Here is a 25,289-nt window from a genome sequence, read left to right as displayed (position 1 = left end):
TTTACTTATGTAACCATGTAAAACACTGAGATCAGTTTATAGCATGATCAAAATAAGTATGAATTCATGAAGTCTAGAATTTAGGAAGTGTTTTATAACAGATTAGAATAAATTCTAAAATTCAGCTTTTTATCCTTTAGCTAAATAGTCTCAACTAACACATTGCTACTTGCAGGTGTAATTCAGTTTTATAGCAAGAATATAATTGTTTTCGACATGGGGTTCATATGATAGTTCCACACGTAGTTCCATTAGTTGTTGGAGGAATATATGTGATATGAAAGTTTTGAATATTTTTCTCAGTTTTCTGTAAATTAGGAAGCAATCAATCAAAGAATAAACAAGAGATTGATTTTATTGTATCAAGGCTCAGATTTCTGGAAGTGCTTATATAGTAACATCTCTAACGGGTGCTGATGGCTGGGCCTAGGAAAAAGCATCTGTTTTCAAAATTCTGACCCTGGTTAATTCTGTGAAAGCCTGCAGGGATTGAGAGACATTAGAAATACTGTAGCTTGAACCTTGATCTTTTGCATTTCTTTCTTCTAATAGCTCTATATTAAATACAAAAGATTTTTTAAAATGGAAAAATACTGCTAAAGAGATGATATATTAAAAAAATAGAGAACATGAGGAAACACCATGCAATTGGTAGTTTAATTTCTAAGTCTTTCTACTCTGGTTTTATTATTCTCTGTATTTAAATATTAATAGAGTCAGTGCTACTTAAGCAAAATCATTTGTATAATCTCACTAGCCTACATGGCATCAAGGCAGAATGAACTTCAGCTCTCTAAGAGAGCAGGAGATAACAGTGCAGCATGACACAGAAATGATTGAATTTGCCAGCAGTGTTTGTGCAATGCTTGCTAATTTACAAGGGCATTTTCAAATGATTCAGTGGCTGGGATCCCTTGGGGGCAGTTCTCTTAGGCACTGAAACTGAATCAATGTTTAAATGGTTTTACTTTTGGAGTAGCTTAGAAAAATCGTAAGTAAATAGATTTTTTCATAATTAATACAGCAACTGTAAATCATGCAGGCATCATTTGCTCTTCGAAAGGAGAGAAAACTGTTCTCATTTGGCTGGGCATTTTGCACTGTGTTTGTTAAAACTGTGAAAAAATGTAAAATGCAGGTTGCTGAAATAAGATGAGTCCAAGTACTCACTGATCTGGATGAATCAACTCCCCGTTTAGTAAATAATGCATCTGCTGTGGAGGAAAGAAATCGAGCTGTCAGTCAGAGATCTGAATTCTGCCTGTTTTGCCACTGATGTGCCCGTGTCAAGGCATCCCACCTTTCCCTGCTTGAGGTCTGCTTTTGCTAGAAACAGGAGAGGCAATGACCCCTTTCAAAAGAATATCCAAGTAAATAATTTTGAAGTCACAATGTGTTATTTCCATCACTTAAGTGTTCCCTCCAACCTCCAGGAGCTCCTATTGTTATTTTCCTTTGTAACATCCCCAGTATGTTTTAAAATATGACTATTAATGATCTGCTGCAGTGCCCACATTTCCATAGAAAAGCATGAAGAGGATTGCTGTGCTCCTGTAAATGTACTTTTACTGTGTACTTGCAGGCTGCTAGACATTTGCCATGTTAGTGCAATAAATACCTGTGCTCACTTGAAGGCTATAAAATCTAATAAAGACAGAATTTGAGGGCTTGATGTCTCCTTTCATAACAGGAAGGAAGGTGACATTTTGGCGAAGACATAGAGTATGAGCAAGAGACAAATCTCCTGTTCTTGCCTTCTTGATTTCATGTATGTTATTGGAAGTCTAGACAAAGTCAAATAAAAAGTCTTTATTAATTAGACAATGAGTTTGGTAGGTTGTTGGCTTCAGTGAAACTGCTCAGACTTCATCTTTGCTAGTTCTCAGCCATGGTCTATATTAACTCTTTTTTTTTTTAAAAAACCTTTCTCACTCTATAGAAGATAATATTATAAATAGCATATTTATGGAGTACTTGATGATTTAAATGTTTTTTCTCTTAAATAATCTCTGGAAGGAAAGTTATAAAATTCAATTCTAAAAGCCTGTAGGGAGTTAGAAACCCCAAAATGGCAATCCTTTGTAATCAAAATGAGGTAAATGTATTTTTCTCTTTGGCTTCTTTCTAATGAACTCCTCAGATTTTAAACATTGCAGAAGGGGTTCCTGGAACAAGTTGCCGAGTGCCTAAAGAAGCACACTAGAGAATTCAGAAAAATGGAGATGTTTCCTCTGTCCAATATGTAGCAAAACGTTAGAAAGTTAAGCCATTGCTCTTGCTAAAGAAGTAGCTCAGGGTTCAGGATATGAAGACTCTTAATTGACTCTTTATGGTGGTGCTATTGCCTATTTTACATGCCCTTCCAATTCCTTGAATTTTCCTTGACTGCCCTAATTGTGAAGTAAAGAAAAATTCTCACAGGGTCCTTTGGCTGAATCTGCATCAGGCGCCTCAGCTTCTGCCAGTTTAAATGCTTTAAAACTTTACAGGTTTACCCAAGGAAGCTCCTTCCCCAAATCTGTGCCCTTGACACCATCCAATAATGAAATTTCTAGTTGTACTAAACTTCTGAAACAGCAGGCAACTTCTGTCTCTGAACTAATGCTTCTTTTTGTTAGGCTATTATCTAGAGAAAAGCTGCAACTTTTGTTTTTTTTGGAAGTTTTTTTGTATATACTTCTTAAGATACGGTTTTTGGATTTGGGTGGTTGGTTTGGGGTTTTTTGGTTGCTTTTTTTTTTTTTTTTTGCATTTAGACAATACCAGTCAGTTCATCCCCTTGTACAAATAACTCAAAAATAAAACTAAAGAACTGAAAGGGCTGCTGGGAATTGAGTAGCACTGGTGATTAATGGCCTGCTGCCTCTGAAAAGTGCAAGTCAGATATGAAATTTCTTTGATAACAAAACTGAAATTTCATATTTGAATTCATATAGGAATTCAAACATGTTACTATTTGTGCATGCTTTCTTCCTGACATACACACTAACTTTCCATCAAAATTTTTGTTGATTGCTAAAATGCTTTCAGTTAAAAGGGTTGTGTTGTAATTTCTGTTGCTGTGACAGCCTTTGGAGCTTATGAAATGACACTGGATTTGACAGGAACCTCAGATACCGGGGCTAGATATACCCACAATGGTTAAGATTCAAATTAGAGTATGTCAGTCATGTTTGGGGAGATAGTAGTAAACATATTGAACTAATCTCAGAAGAAAGATGGTTCAAAACCAGCTGATGCTTCCCAGGAACAATTATGATGTTTGAGAATATAATTATGGGTAGTGCTCCTGAAGACTGATTTGGCTGCAAAGTCTGTGTAAAAATATAAGCTTTTAATTTTTCTTTTTTCTTCTAGTCTTACCTCCTATTCTCTTCACACTGAAGTGAATTTCATTAGATCTTTACTTTAGAACCTACTTTTATTTATTTCAGGTTTATAAAACCATATTTTCTGTTTCTGGTTTTGGCTTTAGAGGCACAGTGTGAGAATCATTATACTTGGACTTATGGAAATACTTCCATATGAATTATAACTGGAGATCTCTACCCAGGCAAATGGCTGCAAATGTCCTCTTTGGCAGAAGATATTTCTCTCTGTTGGAGATTATTGCTATGTATCTTTCACAGTAGTGAGAAGTTTGGAAATAGTCAAACAATTAGGGGATATGTGGCAGCAGTGTGTGATCATAATTAGTGGCTAATTTCTTCCATTTTTAAGATGCCACTCTATAAAATAATGGGGAAACTGTGCTGGCTCCAGGGCAATTTATACTGCAGCAGTGTACAACTGGTCACTAACTAGGAGTGACACCAGGCAGAGCCATGCCTTAGAGTTTTTGTCCACATCATTAAACAGCTGGAGTTTTGCCCACAAGTTAGAGCAGAAAACATGCTGGAGAGCTTGGGTCATGGATGTGCTCCTGATTTTTTAAATGGGATTAAACAAATCATCCTGCCTCTGTCCTCACTTTTAAGGTCAATTTTGGGGTAAGATTCTTTCATCATTAGCACCATGATTTGGACTTCCAGATGTTACTGCAATATATGCAATGCCTATGATGAAAAATATCATAGTTAACCATTGCATAAGAAACATTGAGTGTAAAGTATACATTAGCCTTGATTGAAGAGACTAGTCTTCAGTCAGTAAGACCTATGTATTATTGTTCAGATAGATCTAAGAATATATTTTATCTGTCTCCAACCATGTTATCAATCTAGACTGTTAAATCTTTCCTCAATGGATACAGTTGCTGTTTTTTCTTATAATTGGAAAAATTGTGGAGAATAGTTTTCCCTGATCTTCTTTTCTTGTTAGATGAGTCATTACCAGAGTTATAGAAATTAGTCATGTATTTGTTTATATTTTCAGAATAGAGATAGGCCTTAATGAAAAAGAAAATTTTACTGGCTTTAGAGTTAAGGGAGAGCACAAGGTAGTTTGTGTAAATCTTGTTGCAGCTCATTACTTTTAAACAATAGAAACAAGGGGGATTTATGGAACACTAGAGATATACCAGATCTATATGTCTGGCTTTGACTATGGAACCATGAAGGTGGCCATTCATTTGAATCATTCAGCCCAGGTTTTACACTAGCCTCAAATGTGCTGAGTCAAGACTGTAGGAGCTGAGCAAGCTTGGCGAGAGCAGTCATGTGAAGCAGAGCTTATTGCTAAGACTCAGGCACTTCCAAATTACAGTCTTACATACCCAGAGCAACTTAAGATACACAGCCAAGTCTCTGCTAGACTCCTTGGAAAATCATAGCTTTAATGTAATTAAGCAGCATAGTGAGCTCCATTCGCCTTGATGGTGCGAGTCTCACGCACCTCGCTGACAGTTTCACTGTGTTGCTGCATTATGTCTCTACTTTGATTAGGCCCAGATACATTTAATTAGCAGGTTGTTTGATCAATTAGATAATGAACCCTAAAGTCACCTTCTTGCTTAGATGTGCTTTGAACAACAATTTTAATCTTAGTGACAGATCCTGGAGAAAGGAAAGAGGAGAAACCAATGTAATTAAGATGTGAGCAAACACAAATGCCTATATGACTCTGGAGCACGAAACTAAAAATACTTTGAACTCTAAAACGTAGAAGACATTGAGTTCAATGAATGTAAACTCCAGGGTTTTCAATTGACTTATCATTTGATTATATCTATGATGAATAAGAGAAAGATATTTGAAAGTGTCTTTGCTCCCACTTCATTGATTTTTCTAACGCCAGAGTTAGGCTAATACTGAGTCAAAATTTTATGTAGTTTCGTGCTTATGTAGCACTGTCATAAAATCCTTCTGATTTTGTAATAAATAGTAGTAGGTAAAAAAACAAAAATGAGAAAAAAATACAACCCAACCGAAACCAAAAAACCCATGACCATTTACTAGAAAACCCTTACTAGCAAAATTCTGACACAGTGGGATGGAAAGAGATGGAAGTTCCCCTTCAGACAATCAGAAATTGCGTCAACTTTGTTGAATTTGTGGAATTTGGAATAAGAATGGATCAAGGTTCCTCTTGGCTTGTGAGATTATGAGAAGGCCACATTACACCATGTAATGAAAATAAACGCTAGGGGGAAAAAAAGTGAGTTTTTTCAGGAATTGGCTTCTCTCCCTATCTTTAGGTTTTGCTTTGCTTCTGTATTTTTGCTTTGCAACTTCAGCTTCTCCATCTGGAAGATGTTCTACTATATTGAATCTTGGGGTATAAGTAGAGAATTAGTATTTAATGCAAAAGAAGTTGCAGTGGCAATTAATATGTCAATTCTTTAATAGCTATAGTGACTATATCAAGGATTCAAGCATGGATCAAATTCCAATGCCGGCACCAAAATTTTGGCCAAATACATAAACAAGGAACAAAGAACATTTTTTTTTTTTTCCATCTGTTCAAAGTTATTTAAGAGGTAGAAACAATCTAGAAGGTGTGGGAATGACAAACAAGAATTTGTATGTGTGCATACAAATGTGTGCACGTGTTGGAATAGATTTGTTTATAGCATTCTTGTGTCAAATATTTCTGTTTGTTGTGTTTTCTTGTCATGAATGTTAACTTTGAAGCACTCTTAGTAGGGAAAGGTATTCACTCTTTTCTATTCATCTAATTTTACCATGTAGCATTGGCAGTATGTAAGCTGTTCAAAACCAGAAAAATGAAGTGTTTCTGTCTGCATTATTGGTGAATAGTGAGGAATCCTGTTATTACTTAGGTATTTTGCTTGTAGTGTGGTAGAGCATGGTGTATTGTCTGGTAGAGTTCCAGTGGAAATACTTGATAGAATTTTTCTTTCAGACTCCTAGACAATCTGTATAGTTGTTTAGTATTTTGCTCTTTTATTGGAAAACACCTCCACTGACTCAACAAATTTATACACTGCTTGAATTAAGAGAGATTTCTTGAAGTTTGCGGTTCTTATTTTTTCAAATATTGGACTTAAAGGAAATTATAAATGTAACTAACTGGTACCATTAGCATTAAAACATCCCACTCCAATGCAGATATCAATCCAATAAGAACAAGATTAACTATGTTCTCTTGACTCCACTGCCATCAATGTATGATTGAGGCTTCAAGAGGTTTTTTCTTGAACGTTGCTCACACTTTGTGGGATGTGTCCTCCATTTTCTTTTTTGTGCTTTAGTCACACACTTGTTTTCGTATTTAAGTCCCAAATTCTTGCAGAAAAGCAAAATGGCAAATCCCCATGTCTAACAAAGTCTGGTTTGTGTTGGTTCTTTCCATTTTTCTTCTCCTATCAATCTGCTACCCCCTTTTTCATTCCAGTAGGACAATTAGTCCTTTGGAAATTCTGGTCAATGTATTTCTTATAATGTATGATATTGTTAATATTCCTGGTCTCCAGCTACCTAACAGGAACAAAAGAATGATCTTTCCAAGTCAGACCAAAGGTCCATGTACCTCAGTATATTTTTCCTGTAGTAGCACACAGCAGATATATAGGAAAGTTTATAGGAAAACATAAGATTATTATTATTATTAATGTATTTCTTTTCAACTTAAAACTTTGTTGGGATGCTATTTCTGTGATACTCTTGATAGTTTGTCATTCTGCTAGCTTGTGTCCTCAGTTTTTGATGCAAGGTCATCCAGGTAACTCCTTTTATCATGATGAGTGCCCCAACATAAGGGTGGTGATACTGGCTCAGATATTCTTTCTTCTATAAGGAATTATATGAACACACCCGAGTCTTAGAGCGTGTCAACTGTTTATGCATCCTCCCTGGCTAGGTATTTGTCAGTCTCTGACTCTTTTCAGTTCAGATTCATTTCTGAGCCTGAAGTAGATTTATATTTAATAAATCATATTGGTTTACTCTTCCAAATACTTGTCTAGCATCCATTTGTATAACTACATGCTTTCTGAAAAAGTATTCATTTTTGTGTCTTGATGCATACACTTTTTATTTTCTAATGCTTATACAGAGAGATGAAGCAAAACCTTGACACAGTGCTCCAAGTGAGGCCTCACCAGGGCAGAGTAGAATAGCAGGATCACCTCTCCCAGCGTGCTGGCAGTGCTGTTCCTAATGTGCCTCAGGAAACTATTGGCCTTTTTGCCTACTCCTGGTCATGGACAGCTTGTTTTCCACCAGGACCCCTAGGTCCTTCTCCACAGAGCTGCTTTCCAAGAGCTCAGCCCCCAGCCTGTCCTGGTGCCCAGGAGCAGGAGGCTGCACTTGCCTTGGCTGAATTTCAGAAGGTCCCTCTCTGCCCATCTCTCCAGCCATTGAGGCCTGCCGAAGGGCTGCACAGCCCTCTGGGGTATGGGCTGCTCCTCCCAGCTTTGTGTCTGCAGGGAACTCGCTGAGGAGGCATCTCCCCGTCATCCAAGTCAGTGATGAAGTTAACACTGAGCCCAGTATTGAACCCTGAGGGATATCACCAGTGATAGGGCTCCAACCAGACCCTGTGCTGCTGATCACAGCCCTCTGAGATCTGCTATTCAGTCAGTTCTCAAACCATCTCACCATCTACTCATCCAGTTCACACTTCCTGAGCTTGCCTATGAGAATATCACAGTGTCAAAAGCCTTGTAGAAGTAATGGGTTTAAAGAGGGAATGGCAAAGCTTTTGTTTTCCATTCTTTCCCTAATAATTCCTGACGTTAATACGCTTTTTTGACTGCTATAAAATTGTTTTCGTAGAGTTATCCACTGTTATGTCACAATCTTCCTCTGCAGAGCTGTTTCCCTGCATTGCAGAATGCATTTATCTGAATTATCCTTGCCATCCCGCTGACCATCCCATTCTTCCTACATGTGCCTATCCCTTTCTGCAGTAAAACTGTCTGGATGATGAAAGTCATTACCTCAAAAAGAAATAATAAGAGAAAAGAAATGAATTGCAGAGTAAACTTCACAAATTCCATGTTTACTAGGAAGCCTAAGATACTATTTCAAGCTAACTAAAGTGAAAAAAATAACTAAAACATTAAGATTCCTGAGCTGCTCTGGAAACCTGCATTCCTTCTTGCATAAGCTTAAGTGCAAAGATGAGCAACAAGTATTTTGGAGAATCAGCTTAAGCCAGACTTACGGAACTTCAAAGGAACATGCTCCATGACCACCAGGTCCCTCACTCTGCAGCAGGCAGAGAGAGATGGTCTTAGATAATGTCTCTAAACAGGGCTGATGCGCTTTCTGGACTTGCCACTCCACTGGAAGCTCTGGCAAATTTGTCTTATTGCCAAGGATTTTGTGAAAAAAATAATGTCTTGTAAAATTCCTGACCAGTCTTATTATTCAGCCCGCTAAGCATAAAATCAAAACTTGGAGGTGGCCATTAACTCTCAGGGAAGTCTGTCTTTATTTTATTAAAAAACAGAAAAAAACAGTGAATATTTACACATGGACTGTAGCAATTTCTGCAGCAAATTCCAGTATGTATACGTGATTTTAAAGAGCAAAAAGTATCATATCTGACTGCAGGATGGTAAAATAATTTGACTCTTAAAAATAATACCTCATTATAAATCATAAGAATTGTCAATAGCAGCACCAGGACTCACCAAAGCAGGTAACTCATTATCATGACCTAAATAGAACAGGAGTGGCTCTGTTAAAGAGAAAAGATTAAGGCATCCTGAGAAAGGACAAACACCATCAGCTAAGTTTGAGGAGGTCTATATAGAAACATTCATATTTTTAAGTGCTAAGCAAATTTATTACATTTTGTGCAATAATAAAGCCTAACCACAGGAAATACATGAATTTTGAACTCTGCCTTGTGTATAGAGAATCCTGGGAAGCATGCCTGCTCACACAGTGTTACTAATAATAGCTTAAATTATTAAAGCTGACATAATTTTTACAGCTAGTGCATGTGCGCTTTGCAGTCTGCACTTTCTTCAGCTTGGACAAGGAGTAAGCTCCAATAAGGTTTTGTTTCTGCAGTTCATGTGCCAACATAATGCTGTTATTTGTGATCGTAGCTCTGCAGGAAAATGTTAAAATACAAAGAAAAAAAAGGTGAAAAAGAGGCAAATAATCCCTTGTGTTAAAATTAAATTTTCTGTTGACAGTACATTCCTGCAATAGTTCTTTCTTTACTGGAAAAGATAAATAACTAAAGAATTCACATTTAAATATGTGTCAAGTGGCTTTGATAATCTCATTATTAAGATTGGCGTTGCTCTTCAAGAACTTTCGAATAAACAAAATTTAATTTTTTTTGTATGTGGGAAAAACCCTGTATTTTAAACAGATCTTAAGTGTTAAAGGGATTTATGAATACAAGTAATTAAAAAAAAAATGCTTTGTCTTTGAGCTCAATAGAAAGGGAACTAGCAGATATAAAAAAAAATAATTTTGTCAATAATTTCTGAACTTTGCTACGTTTTTGAATGCTTAAATCTTATTTGTAGCCACCATCAATAAAACAGCTTTAAAATACATTTTGAGCATGTTTAGGTATTTGAGTTTGGTTTCTAAGAGTCGACTTTAGAACAATTAATAGCTTAGTATTTGGGAACTGGGCATTGATTTTAATGAAGTCAAGCTGGCTGGGGTAAGTGTAAATTTGTAGAAATGCTAGGTAAGTTGGAAAATATAGAGACAGACTTTGACAGCTGTGGTCTAAAGAATTTTATGATCGTTTTCTACATTTTTATATATCATATTTTGCTGAATATTTCTAATTCTTTTTAAAGGATACTGCTGATGCAAATGAAGAGGCATTCACACACATTTTATCATTATGCATATGCATACTTAGTTTTAAGTCTGGTGCAGAAGGATATGCCATAGATTTATTTCTGAGCTGTGGTCACGGGAGTTTTAATTGCATCTTTATGTGAAAAGCTTTTCGTCAACAACTTTGGAACATGCCTTGTCCTCTAATTATTCTTTTTGTAAAAATTGTCCATGCTCAGAGTTTCTCTGACTGCCTTTTTCCTTATTACTCTCTGCCCACTTTTAGAGTATGAAAAGCTATCAGTACGTGATTTTTCTTTCATATCCTGCCAAAGGAGGTCTCTACTGTGCACAGCAATGTGTTGGTAATTCAAAAGAATCCTTCTCTGCAGGAAGCAATAACACTAGAAATGATTTAAACAAAACCTAAAATGTCACCTTAGACTAATGAAATTCCCTCATCAAGCAACACAGAGTTGACACTTCTGTGAGATCCTTTAAAACTCGGATTAAGAAGAGAAAATTAAACTTGAAATGACAGGAAACAAAACCAGCTCTGTTTTCCCTGGAAATAGTTGAGAACAGTATGTTGATTATTCTCAGACAAGCTGATTTCACAGGCAGTGACCCTAACTCAGCATAAAGAACAGCTAACAACATGGCTTTAGATGGCTGGCAATTTTATCTGTTGCTGGTCATTTAAAAAATGAAATAGCCGTCTGTCTTGGAGCTGGCCCATCTGTGGCTTCACTCATATGTCCCCTCATATGCAGGGAGACAGTTGAGGAACTGCCTTACTGGCTCAACCTAGAGATTATTTTCATCCATTTTTCCCATCCCTGAGAGCGGGCAGTACAAGTGCTCTAGTGGAAAATATAGAATTCCTTGACAGATGGCAGTTATAAAATAACTTGTGTATAAGTTTCCTTTTAAAGTCATCTCAATAAATATATCAATACCTGCTCTGAATTGCAGTGCTTTGTAGCTCTTTTATTCAGTTCAGTAAAGCTGTGGGTTTAATCCTCTTGAGATATTTGCAATACCAACAAACACCCCTCAACCCCACATTTAAATCTAGATCAACCTTTACCCCTGGTGGTACCTCTTAGTGAATAGCAGAGACCAGCTGCTTTTTTGGGGAGGATATCGGTGTTTGTAGAGGTTCCTTGGTTTTAGCGGAGTGCAGATGTGAGAGCACAGCACTGGGAAAGTGTTTCTGTGAGCTGCAACTTGCCTGAATAAGGACTTTTATGTGTCCTATAGGGACACTCTAGTATCACTTAACAACTCTACATTTGGCTGCACAAGACTGCAAAAAATAGACATGCATAACATTTAGGCTGAATCCTGAGGTTGGAATCTTCAGCTTCTTTTAGGATCAATTAGAAATGGGAACTTAACTCAGATAGTCCCTGCACACACCACCATTTCTCTCTCAGCTGCTCAGCTGCGTGTGAGAGTCTAGATGTAATTTTGCTTTGGGCACAGAGCCAGTCCCTGCAACGCTGAAAGAAGTGATAGTTCAGGGCTGCTCTTTTACTTCTTTTCATCACTGCTGAGTGTTGTTTTACTTTCCTCATTTCAGAAAGAAACCCATCATTCAGTGTGTGGGCTGTCAACAGCTCCCTTGCACTCTCATTTTCTGCTGTGGTACAGCCCGATGGGGACTGCTGGCCATCCACGATGTTTCTGCACCCCGGCTGCTCTGCCCCCAGCTTTCCAGCCTCCTTTGCCTGCAGTGTATGCCCATAAATTCCCCCTGCAGACACAGCACTGCATGCAGTGTGATCACCACGGCAGCAGCCGCAGTTATCAAGAGAGATGTCTGCTTCCTGCAGGGAGAGATTTTACTATATTTGATCAGGTCACACAACCACGGCATCCAGTATCTTGCTTTAAGCAATGACCAGTACCTGATGTTTCAAATGAAGCTGAAAGCACCTAACAATGTAACTGGAGAATTGTGTGCAGCAGAAGGGAAAAGTTTATTTTACTGGCTCTGGGTGCCTATGGAATGAAAACCCAGCTACGTCTACAATAAACTATAAAGCCATGAGTCCCTTCTGTGTCTGGAGCTGGACTTAGGAACACTTTAATAGTAATGGCAAGCTGTCTTTAATTGGTCTGGGAAAAAAACCGTAGTGAGAGCCAGAGATGACACCTGCAGCACAGACTTCGTGAAAAAGGTATTTTCTATCTGAATTTACAGGCAAGTTGGAATTTTCATGGCCAAACTAAAAAAACATTGACTGACATACTGCTAAGGCTAGTACACCGTGCTGTTAACACTGGTTCATTATATTTTATTGCTGATTGCAGGGCTGCTGGTATGGAACACTGTGTTCAGATAAAGCTCCTCTGAAGCACCAATGTGAAATAGTGGAACCCTGATAACTGTAAAAATTAAGATACCTTTAATGGGTTATAAAAGCACAGTCCATCCACAGCTGTTTTTAGAAACTGATAATGATTTCCCTGTTCTAGTGATCAGATAATTTTTAAAACCTGTGATCTTTGTTGATTTTTATTGGCTGTGATAATTTTGATTGAATTGTTTGTGCTGACAGTGATAATATAACTAAAATGTTCTGTTTAATGTCATTTGATTTTCAAGGTTTCAGGAGGACTAAAACATTGGGTGACAAATGTTTACATGAAATTTTTGATGATGGAGAGTTTTAGGAGGTCATCTTAGTGTGTGCGGAATCCCAGCTGCAGTAAGCTGTACATCTCTGTTATGCTGCTGCATGTGTTTTCAAATGAAACACCTAATCCAGCACCTATAGTATTTTATAAGGATATAAGGGTACCAATTGCACCATAAGAACTGTTTTTTTAAAAGAAACAGGTCTTCAACAAAGAAAGATTTCCCAAGTGAATCTATCTTAGAAAAAGTTGGGGTGATTTTTATATGGACTACAAAGATCTGCTCCTCTGTTGGTAGAATTGCTTCCCTATGCCGTCAAGTCCAAAGGCTAAACTAGAACTGAAAATTTAATGTAATTAAAATGCTGAGCTATCAACGTTTTTTTTAAAAAGTGAGGTTTTTAGTCACATAAGAACATATATTTGCCAATTCAACAAGACACATTTGAAGGAGATTTTAAGTAATTCTGGGCACTGGAATGTAATTCTCTCATGTTTGTGTCTGGCCCAATACAGACACCACTAATTAAGGGAATGCTCTTTTGGTTCACTGTGCAGAGATTATCTTCATTTCAGTGAAGGCAAAATCTTGGGTCCTGATTTAAAAATAGGTATTGCAGACATTCCACAGAGGAAAGCTCTTTGAAATGTCTCCTTGGGTACATGCAGTTCCCTGCATTTGTGCTTAGTAGTAGACCATAATTAGATTTCAAATTAATGGATCACGTGACTATCCTCAAACAAGGCTAGGCTAGGGTGAGTCAGTAGGCAAGTGAGTTAATTTCCTCTTTTGAGACCTTAATTCCAGTCCCTATCTCTTTTTTACGTATGTGTCTCTATGAAATATATATGGTTGTGTATGTTTATGTATTCACCTCTCAACTAACAACAGAATAGACAGTCAGCTGGGTTAACATCCTGGGCAGGATGAAACAGCACTTGTAAATGTCGTGATCTCTCTGGAACCCCACACTGCAAACAAGTATGTGAGGAACTGGTCTTAGCAGCTTTAAGGCATGATTATTCTATGAAATAGAAAATGGTAACGAAGACACTCATCTTCCCATTTCATTACCTCTCCCCAGAAGCAATTCAGTTCCATTTGCATGGCACAATATTCTGGTTGTTGAATCCTAGTTTCTCAGGACTGTCTCAAAGGACTGGTAATGGTTTCATATCCTCTGCATAAACATCCACTGCATACTATAATTTTGCACTTTCTCAGATCCATCATTTTTTCTTATCTCTATGTGGAGTGCAGGAACTAGTAAGAACATAATAAGGGGTGGATGACACTAAATTAGGGATAGAGGACATCACAACATGATTCTCTTTCTAACTTAGAAATAGGTGATCTATATATTAGTCAAGTGAACCCAAGAGAAGAAGGCTTTTAAAACTCCAGGAAAATTATAATGAGCAATGCAAAAACAAGCTGCAAAGAGTAGCTCTGGCTCAGAGCCTCAAAATTAGGTAGATACCTTACTCCTACTTTAGGAATTAAGGATTTAATTATCATGAAGCATGCTGGCTTCAGTCCTTTAAATCTCCATGTATTTGTGCTTATCTCTAAATGACTCACAAGAAAATACATATGAGTGAGAGAGGATTCGATGTAGCATTTAACAGGCATGAAAAGAATAGAGATCTTCTAAAAATTGAACAGGACTGCATTCCTTTTCTTCTAAAAACATATGGAGTGTAATGAATCTCTTGTGGAAAGAAAGTGTTTTTCTAATTATTTTACTGGGGCCAGCATTTCCTCCCCAGAACCTAATTAAAATTATTTCTTTTAGATAGTGGTTGGGGGTTATCTTGTAGAATGGATAAAACTCTCTTGTAAAGTCAGTAGAAATTAAATTCTTTAGATTTTTATCCCCAGGCTCTGCAAAAAATATTTCTAGGCTTTTGAATAGTTTATTATCATCAAAACCACTGTGTACATTTCATGGTATTGCATAACAGGCTATTGTTCAGTAAGTTCTGTTGGCAGTAGTTTTGGATGGGGGGAGGAGATGAAGTAAAAAAAATTTTAAAAAATCAGCTTATTAAGAAGATATGTTTTCTAATTATTTTTTTCCTCACAAGTCCTATGTTTTTTACATTATTTACCTATTTATCACTTAAGTTATATCAGATGGTCAGAGGACTAATTGACCATAAATCAATTATTCTATTTCATTTATAATTACAAAAGAGTATTTTTCATGTTTAGTTTGCTGGTGTGCAACCTTTTCAGTTGGTTTTTCACACCACATGAGTCAGTGGCACTAATGAGCCAGATATGGTGGTAGTAATTAGCTGAAATGAGCTTCTTGGTTTTTTCCCCCCCTGTGATTTCTTTTCATTTATTTTTTTTTTAATCTGACCCTTTATTGAGAAAGACTATATGACTCTATGATCTTGAGTCAGGAAGCTACTCTGCTGATTTTCAAGATCAAATCAGCTTTAGCTCAGACTGAGTAGTGACCCCAACAGCATCTTCTAGCAGCAGGGTGTAAATTTATAATCTTTAGTACTGCAACACAAAAGTTCTGCTACATGTATTGCAGGAATTACCCCATTAGATGTGGCACAGGACATAGTTTTCTTCAACTAAGAGTTGCAACTAATGGCAAATGTCGCATACACCACTCAGCTTTACTGTGAGTGAACAAGGGACAGGGTAAAAAATCCCTAAACTGCTTACAAAAGCCAAGTTTTAATTCTAGTTTTCTGTAACAGGTTTAAGATTAACTTGTGACGACCGATCTTGTAGATACATCAGGAATCTGATACTACATGTAGGCAAGGCAGTATAGGGTGGGAAATCCCTGAAAGACTGACTTGTTTGGACAAATGCTACTTTCATTTCCAGCAAACCTAGAGTTCTACCCTACAAAGTGAGTATGAATAATTTTTTTTTCCTATAGCAACATGTGGAGTGATACTGTAAAGTATATCAGAAGTGCACTTTTGGATGCATTTTGGACAATAAACTACTGATCTTAAACTACAGAACAATTTTTGAAGTGCTTTCTCTTGGCAAACCCTTTTTACACTTTCCAGATTTTACAGCCAGCTGCTTTAAGTAACAGGAAAAAATTAGTAGCTCATACTTGTAAGAAAGGAAACAGCATCAAAGATTATGGGTACTTTTGTCTAATGCAGTCCTGATAGGTTTATGCACTTTTTTTCTAATTCAACTGAAGTGCTGTGAGGCCTCACTAAGATCAAACTTTCAAAATAATGGAAGGTTGTTATCTTCTCCAATAGTTAACTCATATTTAACATAGATCTGTAACTTTAAATAGAAAGGTGATATTTTTGCATATTGCATAAGAGAATGTGATACAATTAAGGGGTATGATATTTGCCTGAAGGGACAAGTGGGAAACAGCAATGTCATAGAAACATTCCAACTTCTCTTCTGAAGTTCTCTTAATCACTTGATTGGTCAATGGCACAGGAGTTATCCTTGAGTGAGGTGACTGGGAAAATAGGGGAGATAAAGTGGTTAGTTCAGTTTCTGCAGTTCAAAATAGCTGATTATTTAGTAGCTGTTGATGAAAGTATATATCTTTTTGATACTATTGTGAAAATGACATTGTTTAGACTGAAAAAGAAAGCTAGAACTTGGGATTTTTGATTCTGAATTTGTTTGTTAATTTTGGCATGGCTTTGGCAAGGCATAATTCATCAGGAGAGGAGTGAAAATTAAATTTAAGGACTTATAATCTAAACCTTTTAATGTCTTCATTCCAGAGGAAAGACTCATGCATATCAAACACTGAATTCCTCCTAACCATTGTCCACATCTACTAGGAACCTCCCCTTGTTTATTCCTTGTGACAGAAATCCAATTGTCATTGTAAAGGACAGAGACACAAATTGTTGTAGAGGATCTTTATGACCCTGCTGTTGATAAGTTTGAAACATATTTGAGAAATACTGCATTAAATATAATTTCCATGAGAATGTAATTAACTAATTACCAGACAAATATTAAAAGACTAATCTTCATTCTTCCTCATTAAGAGTGAACAAAGAGAGATGGTATCCTTTGTTGCTGTTGTTGTTGTTTTCCTTAAGTGTATGTACATTGGCCCACAGTTACCTGAACCAGCACTTGGATAAAAATGTTGGATCAGGAGTTTGAGAAACTATTTAAATGGATGCAGTGAGACAGAGCCTGTGCCAGTGAAGCTACACTGATTTATACAAGCTGTGGATCTGGCCTGTGAATTTTATTTTTGACAGTAACCACTATTACAGCACAGTCAGGGCTTTCTACAGGCATTCTTCATGACATAGAGCACTGGCTCAGCATCCATAACTAATTTGGTGTTGAATGAAGTGATCGCTATGCACTGAATTGATATTGAAATTTCCCATTGAGAGAATATTCCAAAAATAGCAAAATTCAGCATGTGTTCATAAAAAAAGGACCTTTTTCTTAGGGGATTAAAGTCAGGTCATTTTAGCTGAAGTATGGATCTTTGAATTTTATTCATGTTTTTGATGATTGTGCCACCATACAATGGGCAGAGTGGCATGGCCAAGGATCATTGCACTGAAAATGGAGTTGATCATTGCTCCTTGTAGTCTGCAAGGAAGGTGAAGCAAATCCCAGTTCAAAATCCTTGGATCAACAGTCTGAAAATCAGAATTTCATGAAGACAGCAGTGGCTCTGTACCAGCTTCCAGGTATACTGTCTGCTGTTTCTGCGTTGTCTGTTCGTATTGTTCAGCAGTGACTAATAAAATGATTCCTCTCATTTCCTAGTATGTTCTTACTTTACCTTTTAGTAAAAATTGGGAGATAAAGAATAACATCGAAGAGCAATTGCATATGGTCTAGTAAGTGCATTTCTCACTCTTAAGTACAGCTTGTTAAATTTCATTTTGAAAAATGAATCTGTGTTTAGTATAAATGTGAGGGATCCTGGTGAGAATAAAAGCACCCCAAACCATTAAAAGAAAAAAAAAATCTTTTATTTTTGCTGCTATATAATTTTGAACGTACTTAGCAATTTGTACTACACTTAAGGAAAAAAAGAAATTGCTGGCAACTTGGACACCAGGCTGCAGGTAAATTAAATTTTAAAAGAAGGATTTAGTATTCTTTAAGAAGGAAAAATGAATTTTTTCAGTTCTTATAAGACCCTTAATTAAACGGAAAGGTGACTTACTATGCCATTTTTATACATTAAGGGGAGACTAGTTAAGCTGTTTTTCTGACTTCGATATACTGAAGTCTTGCTGGGCTGCTTTGTGGAGCTGCAGAAAACTTTCCCTCTTTAAACAGTTGTAAAGTATTACGAAAAGATTGTAATACAGCTTTGCTCTCTTCTTGTGGATACCTATAGAGTGGACTTTAAATCCCAGTATTTGCCACTGAACATTAATTTGTTACTGTTCTAAGTGAGAAATGTTGCTCAGGGCAGTCTGGACAGCAGATACTGGATGTTAATAGATCCCACAAAATGATGGTTTACTATCTGAGGAAGAGGTAAGGTAATTCATGTCTGTTTCCCAAGTAATCTCTCATGCCCTGTCTCACTCAGACCAAATGCGAGGGAAAAGAGTCTGGCACATGCTTCTGCAAATACTGATAGAAAGATTATCAGTACGCTTAGTTTACTGTTATCTAAACAATGTAAGGTACCAGTCTCTTCCCATTGGATACCTAGCTTTCTGTCTCTCCCAAAAATGATCCATTGCATCTGCTGAACGAAATGGAAAGTTGCAAGAAGCTATTTTATCAAATTCATAAAAGCAGATTGTTCTCCCAAGCTAATTCTGCAGCAGTGCTCTAGTGCTATTCTGACAGAAATAACTGTTCTCTGACATGATAGAGAAATGAATGAGAAATCCACTCCACTTATATTTGAATCCTTTTCCAAATATGTATTTTCCAAAACACTAGGGAAGTTTACCCGAATTGTTTTTTGTCAAATTTGAGCATAGATATATAGCCCACATTTCTAAAATTTGCCTTTGATTTCAGTTGAAGATAGAAGTCTTCAGTATTTCTTGATATAACATGTTAAACTATAAAAAACCTGCTATGATTCTCTCCAGAAATACTTAGATTTCAGTGGAGAATAAAGTAACTGTGAGATATATATATATAGATATATAGATATATGTATGTTGTTTGTTGGTGTAGGATTTAAAACTCACAAGGAAACACCTACATGAAATTCAATAAATAACTCTAAGCTATTGTCATCTATTAGTCAATGTAAAACCTCTTAAATTCCATGTACACCAGACATAACACATTATAAAGGAGGTGATAAGGACCCGTCTTCCTTTAATGTGGATTATGTCTGCTGTTTTTATTTCATAACTACCATTGCAACCCTATACTTTATGTCACTAAGGATTAAAAAAGAGAAAAAGAAAGGAAATAACTCATTATTCAGAGAAAGGGAAGTTTATTTCTTGAGAACCAAAACTAGATCCACTCTTAAGGTGTGATTACTATCCTATCATCATTCAGCAATCAGAATTCTTTATTACATAGTTAAAACTCTTAGTCTTATCTTTACCATTTTAAGCCTATTTTATAAAACCTCCATTTTCATAGCAGTTGGCTGTCTGAACCTCTTGATATTCATAAGCCCATGAAATTATAGAATGGTTTGGGTTGGATGGGACCTTAAAGATCATCCAGTCCAGCCCCCTCTGCCATGGGCAGGGGCATCTTCTATTAGACCAGGTTGCTCAGAGCCCTATCCAGCCTGGCCTTGAACAACTCCAGGGATGGCGCATCCACAACTTCTCTGAGCAACCTTTTCCAGTGCCTCAACACCATCACAGTAAAGAATTTCTTCCTAATATCTAATCTATATCTGCCTTCTTTCATTTAAAAGCCATTTTCTCAAGTTCTATTACTGCATGCCCTTGTAAAAAGTCCCTCTTCAGCTTTCTTGTATGCCCCTTTAAGTATTGGAAGGGTGCTGTAAGATCTTCCAAGAGACCTTACTTTTCAAGAATGTATAAGTCTAGTTTAGAGGGTACCAAGGATCACAGACTTCAACTGGAATAAAAATCATCTGGTTTCAGTGACTTGAATGAAACAACTCCAGTTTATCCCATCTGGGAAATTGGACTAAATTCAGACAATTTCCTAGAATTACAGAGAAAAATATTGCCTTCACTCTACTGGAAAGGAAAAAGAATTATAAAGAGCAGCCGCAGGAAAGTGTTATATATATCACTTTCTTTTCCCTGTAAATTTTTTTTTTCCATCATCCCCCCCCACCCACCCCCAGCTAGTGATAGCTTAGATTTAGATCTATGACTGCAGTGTTAAAGGAAATTCTTAAATCTGTGCATATTCCTTATCTCTGATACACAGCAGCTGTCCTGTCTTCCATGAAATTCTTCTGAGATTTAGGTCCCAGTTCAGAAATCAGGTCTAATAAAGGAAATCTCTGTGCTGCTATGTGAAGAATGTGAGATGGAACTCCCTGTAGTCTTTGCTGGTTCTAGTTGCTGTGATTACATCTTGTCACTTTCTGAGCTTTCTTAAGTACTGAGCATATGAACAGCAATATGAATAAAGAAATTAAGGTGCTTTTCTGAAGATGCTTGAACCCAAGTTTTAAAACCATTCTTGCAGATCAAAGGCAGACATTGACAGACAGTTACTTGGTAATAGCTGCCATTAGCCATTCTTGCACAAGTGGATACATCTGGAAATAGGCAAATAACTATATTTGCCTATAGGCAAATAGCAAAATCCACTCTGCAATTAATTGTGTAATCTTCCAGCCTAAAAAGTCCACTACATAATGCAGGTCTGCAAAGCATGGCAGTGTTGGGGATATACATGCTGTGTATCATTGATATTTAAATGCAACATTAGCACTTATTTAGTAGCTCACAACCCCATGGAACTGGTGTGAAATACTCTGGGAAGAGAGTGCCTGATGACGCCAAAAATTCTTCAGATACTTCACAGGATGACTGCACTATCCATGTCCACTATAAGTGCTTGCATGTGTGCCTGCTAATGACTCCTTGAAAATATTTCATGTCCTTGTCCTCATGCATCTTTCTGGAGGAGAAAGTATAGACACGAATCCAGGAAAGAGTTTTGAGCAAAGAGAGCTGGACGCATTAGCAATTTTGTCCTTCAACTGTAGTTTTTATGTGCTCAGACTAGAGCAACAGTTAGAATTCAGAAATTCAGAAAGTATTTTCTTGATAGGAAACAAATAAGTAGCTTTTTTAAAATAGTGTTGAGGTCTATTTAGGTGTATTAGATATAGCTATCCATGTAGAAATGCATGTATTTGAATGAAAGCTTCACCAGCTGTGTTATGCTTTATTACTATCTTTAACTATTGACCAGATAGTATTTTTTCCTGTAGTAACTCTGTGTCTTTCAGTGTATAGAATGAAAAAAATAACCTGAATTCAGTACTCGGGCCTTTATCAGGAAAGTTCTCCTTTTCTGGAAGCTATTTGTTACCATAAGGTATGACAGCTGCTTTAAATCAGCTGCATTAATATATTGATGTTATAAAATATTATATTACTGGGTTTTTTATAGCACACTTTTATATATAGGAACTCTTTTTAGCTGTCTCAGTTACTATTTTTTCCTTTTATGTTCTGTGACACTTTTAATTAAATGAAAATTACATTTCCATCTCCCTGAAAACTGTCCTAAAAGAATGTCATCAAAGACCTAGTGCTTACATCAGCAGTAATCTGCAATTGGCACTATATAACAAATTCTTATTGATACACATCATGGACTCCTGACTCCACTGAAACCAAATGCAAAACTCCTTTTGGTTTCTGTAGGAGTAAATTTTTACCTATGATTTTCTCTCATGGAACTAAGTAAAAATGCAAGTGTGTGGTGAGCTGATGAATATAGGATAGTGTATCAGCATTTAAGAGTCTGAACAGCTGAACAAGCAGGCAGCACTGCTGATCCTAGGCATTAGAGCCTGTTGGTAACTTGAAGCAGATATACAGCACTATGGTGTAAATTATCCTCTGCTAAAGTGCTATAAGCTAGATTTCCTGGCTCTGATATGAATTTCACATTGGTGTAATAATATTTTGAATTTGGTTGGTGATTTTGACAAGCAGGATATAAGCAGCCTACGTAGAGAAGATATTCCATTAAATAAATGTGTATTCATCAATTTTAAAACCATGTCTATGTGAAAAACAATCTATTATTTTTCTCTGTAAGACTTATTGTAGCATAAAGTTCCAGAGAGATAGCATCTATTCTATCTTTATAATTTATGTTTCTTGGATTTATAGGTGGTCTGGACCGAAATAACTCATATAATTTGCCAAATTTTCTCACAAATTGTTTTAAAGCCTTGGATTTTCAGAAAGCTGCATTCAAAGCTCTCTTTGTTAATGATAACTTTCTAGGCAGATCTATATTATCAATTCTTGAATCAGATGATATATTTTGAAAAGATATGCATTATGTCTTGGATACCTCAAGAAAACACATTGGGATGGATGATATGGGATTTTGCTCGTGTCATATTTCAGCGCACATAGTAAAACAATGCTCCAATATATAAAAATACATAATTATTTTATTTTGCCACATTAAAGTAGCTGACACAGTTATAAAACTGGACCATTAATTTTTCTTCCAGAGCGTGACTAAGCTAGCTAAAGGGGAAGGATCTTTATTCCCTGTTAAGGTAAAATCCGAATGTCATCTTATATGTGCATGTTTGACCCTATGATTATGCCTTATACAAAGATGTTTGGGGGTTAATGAACTTGCTCTTGGAATCTAGAAATTAAAACAGTAGTAATTAGTCACAGTAGAGTGGAACTGTTTCTGAAATGTTATCTTTGAACAGTGCTGTGGTACATGAAACAACATCAGTCCTTTACCAGGTCAGAAACATACATTTGTTAGACAAGAATTGACACATAAGAGAATATAGGTAATGCTGATTTGTAGAGTTTAGATCAGTCTGACCTCATGCCAGGGGAGGTCATGGAGCAGATTACCTTGAGTGTCATCACGCAGCATGTACAGGACAACCAGGGGGTCAGGCCCAGCCAGGATGGGTTTAAGAAAGGCGGGTCTTGCTTGACCAACCTGATCTCCTTCTATGACAAGGTGACCTGCTTAGTGGGTGAGGGAAAGGCTGTGGGTGTTGTCCTCCTGGACTTTAGTAAAGCCTTTGACACCGTCTTCCACAGCATTTTCCTGGAGAAACTACCTTCCCATGGTGTGGACAGGTGAACACTTCATTGGGTAAAAACCTGGTTGGATGGCTGGGCACAAAGAGTGGTGCTGTATGGAGTTAAATCCAGCTGGTTTTCCCTTTCCTTCTTCAGCTACTGAGGCTAGTTCCCTGAAGGTGAACTGTTGTTCTTTTTCAAGGGCTTTACATCTCCTTAGTTGGATGACCCCAAATTATAATGAATGTCACATTTTGCCAGATACACAGTCCTATGGAAGGAATTTTCTTTCAGTTTTAATCATTGCAGTAATTTTATCATTATAGTTGTTGGAAGGATTGGACTGGGTCTCGAGTGATCCACACTGATGTCTGTGGTCTGTTCTCTGGGTAGAAGAGATGTCCAATGAGTTTCAAGTAGGAATAGCGTTATAAATTTTAGTTTCAAACTCCCAAAGTATTTCTTCAGATTTGCCATCTATAGTGTCACCAACTTTCAGCAGATACTTGATAATATATGTGTTGCATCTGGCCAGTGTGGGGTGTGAAGATCATGTTTGTAAAGTGTCTTACACACACATACTAAATTTTGGCAACTGATTTAATCCATTATTGCCTCAGTTTCTTCAGCTGTGAATGAGAATAATATTACCTGTCTCTTTTCCAGAGGGCTTGTGAGGGTGTGTTTATATTTGACATCTAATTAAGGCAATCCAATGAGTGATCGATTGATGCCAAAAACTCCCATTGTATGCAAAGGGCCCTGGGGTCACTACATTCATGCAATTCCCAATAACAGAACTATCAGGTCCAAGTTTGTTGTTCAGATCCAGGAAAATACTTGTAAGTAGTTGTTATAGTCCCCCTGAGTCATCACATAGTTTCACTCTTAATTTTATTTCACTACCTGCCTTCTAAATTGAATTGAAGCGTTCTCCCACTTGTAATATTTAAAGGTGTACAAATGCTGTAGACAAGAGCACCTGTGACCTGTTCATTGCCCAGCAGTGATAGATCTGGTAATAATGTGCTTGCTATTCTGGCTGTACTGCACTTTGGTAACACCTAGAGTTTAATTGAAATACACCCTGACCTTGGTTTTGTTCATGAAGCATAGAATGGACATAATTACTATGAATCTACCGAGGGATATTATGGAAAAATGTCATATTACTAATTTTGGCTCCTCACTCTCTTTGGGGAAAAAAAAACCCCACAGATTTCAGTAAAAAACAATGTGCTGCAGTTTCACAGAAGTCCTAAAACAAGTAATTTTCCAAAAAATTAACTTCTTATATTTCTCTGTACCTATTTTTTCTTTCAAAACACTATCACAGTATGATAATTGCATTGCCCCTAACAGTTTCATATTCCTTCATAATTAAACAGCTTGTAAATTGCAGACCACAAAGTGCCTGTGTTCCACTCTTACCTTAAGGGGTTTCCATAGTTACAAGGACAAGAAGTTTAACCATCATTTGCCAGACTTGAGGCTATTTGCAGCCTTAACTTTTTAACTCATGTCTCTTTCTCTTTGTTGCTTTGTTTATTAACAGAATGAGGGAGTAATTTGGACTCAGTTAGCCACTACAAATGCAATGATGCAAAATGGGCTCTGGTGCTTTAGTGTGTTGTTAGCTGGGTCTGTTTTACCCAGAAGGTATTTTGAAATAATACATACTAACAATATAGCCTATAGTTATCAAGGTTATGAAATACCTACCCAGCACTTCTCCAACTCAGCATCAAATAATTCAGCACTTGAAAACAGGAAAACATCCTTCTTGATGCATCACCATGGCATAGAAGTATTTAGGCAGATATCTATTTCAAATCATACCCCAAAAAACATTGATGCAGGTTTACTATGGCTGCTTTAATATAATTTCCTTTCATCCCTCAGTCTCCTCTGTTTTACATAATACAAAATGCATTTGGAAAAACAGCACTTTTTATGGTACAAACTCGATCTTTTCATGCCACTGAAATGGACAATTCTCACATTTGCAAATGTCAAAATAATCGTAAAATCTTTCAAAGTTACTTCAGATTTCACCAGAGCATGTCTGTTGCCAAACTGTAGAGAATTGTAGTAAACTGCTACTGCATTATATGTTCATCAAAGTAAAATATATTTGTCTTCTAGTTTATGTCATCTACTGAGGTCAAGACCTCGGAGGATGGTGTGTATGGGTACAAGAATATTCAGCATTAGCACATTCAGTAGACAAGTGCAAATATTGTAATTTCGGAAATGATGTTCTGGGCTTTAAAAGTTAGACTCCAATTTTCTAAGATTCAGATG

General features: G+C 36.8%; 1 protein-coding gene across 14 annotated transcripts in view; it reads left to right on the top strand.

Annotated features, from left to right (window-relative positions):
* Positions 1-25,289, top strand: part of LRRC4C (leucine rich repeat containing 4C) — a 497,660-nt gene that overhangs the window by 457,875 nt on the left and 14,496 nt on the right. For 2 of the 14 annotated variants that reach the window (XM_042038292.1, XM_042038290.1), the window contains exon 7: positions 22,442-22,489. The exons of the other annotated variants lie outside the window; for them this stretch is intronic. The gene's annotated coding sequence lies outside the window, so the exon portion shown is untranslated. The remainder of the gene's footprint in view (positions 1-22,441; positions 22,490-25,289) is intronic. 14 annotated transcript variants of the gene reach the window in all.

Source organism: Corvus kubaryi, unplaced genomic scaffold, assembly GCF_017639235.1.
Source record: "Corvus kubaryi isolate FWS band 111438036 unplaced genomic scaffold, C.kubaryi_AGA036_p1.0 37392, whole genome shotgun sequence".
NCBI classification, from domain to species: domain Eukaryota; kingdom Metazoa; phylum Chordata; class Aves; order Passeriformes; family Corvidae; genus Corvus; species Corvus kubaryi.
Note: the sequence above shows the minus strand (reverse complement) of the source record. Positions and strands in the feature narration are given on the sequence as shown.